This window comes from Crocodylus porosus, unplaced genomic scaffold, assembly GCF_001723895.1.
Source record: "Crocodylus porosus isolate Cpor-Errol unplaced genomic scaffold, CroPor_comp1, whole genome shotgun sequence".
Classification (NCBI taxonomy): domain Eukaryota; kingdom Metazoa; phylum Chordata; order Crocodylia; family Crocodylidae; genus Crocodylus; species Crocodylus porosus.
The window spans coordinates 34,334,358-34,335,534 of NW_017728907.1; the positions used below are offsets into that span (position 1 = coordinate 34,334,358).

The window sequence follows — 1,177 nt, forward strand, 5'->3', positions numbered from 1 at the left end:
TTTTGGACCTGTGGGTTTTGAAAGTGTTTCTTTAAAGGGTGAACTTTAGTCCACCTGACCAAATTGCACTGTATTGATTATAAATTTTTTTGCTTTCTTAATGCAGGGGCCTGAATCCAGTCCGACCTGGCACGGGCCATATTGTACAAATCTCTTTCAGGTTAGTAGATGTGTAAATCAGGGTTGAATTTGGTCTAAGTATTTAAGACGCTGAAGTGAAATTATTCTTTTAACATGTTTGAAGGTTAGGTATTCAAAACCAAAGTGGTATATTATGACTAATTACCTAAAATATTTGATTTGGATGATGGTAACATACTTTTACCTGTTGTTGTGCTATATTCAAAGTAGTGTAGCATCAATACTGAATATAGAGCTTTAAGTTGCCAAGAAATTGTAGCTGCCTAAATTATTTTTGCTGTATAAGATTGCCACATGGTTCTCACGACAGAAGTGAATATTGTTAGATACCAATTAATCCTTTAATATTTAGAAGGATAGCTAATATCCTTGCCTTATTACTTTGTCAAAGACTAGCCAACTCTCGTAGCATCATTCAACAATAATTTTTCAATATTTCTGTACTGGTTTACTTGTTGACTGCCTTTTCTTTATTTTTGATGACTGGTATGGGCCCCTCTCACTGCTGGTGCATTCAATTAGGAAAGACTTGGAGCCAAATGAGGTCCTCAGTTGGCTATGTGATGGCAGGTTCAGGACCCAAACACAGAATGAATGTGGTAAAGAATGAGTCTTCCCCAACTTCAGTACCCAGGTGCTTTCTTATTTCAGAAGGTCACATGTTTGTCAATATTTCCTTTTGAGTCCTATTAAATGCTAGAAGGCAATGAGTATACTCAAAAGGATCAATAGTATATTCGCCTTCAAATTTCTGCCATTACTTATATTGCACTTCTATCTTTTTTAATGTTCATTGTGCCTCATAGGGAAAGATGCAATGCTTTTTGTGCTTAGCACTTCCTACGAAACTGATTCACTGAGATGCGAAAGTAACTTACATTATGAATACAAATTTAGGGTTTTCTATCTTTAATGTTTGTCGCGGGGCACTCCTGCGCCCCGCTCCTAAGGAAACGCCACCCCGGGAAGGGGAGAGGTGTAGCAGGGCACCAGGGTGCCTGCTACTAGCAGGAGGAATAGGGCTGCTGAACTGCCC

The 1,177-nt window shown here is 38.7% G+C and overlaps 1 protein-coding gene across 1 annotated transcript in view; it reads left to right on the forward strand.

Annotated features, from left to right (window-relative positions):
* Positions 1-95: 95 nt before the first annotated feature.
* The window catches only part of TGFBR3 (transforming growth factor beta receptor 3), a 190,857-nt gene continuing 189,775 nt past the window's right edge, over positions 96-1,177 (forward strand). The window contains exon 1 of the mRNA XM_019531117.1: positions 96-160. The gene's annotated coding sequence lies outside the window, so the exon portion shown is untranslated. The remainder of the gene's footprint in view (positions 161-1,177) is intronic.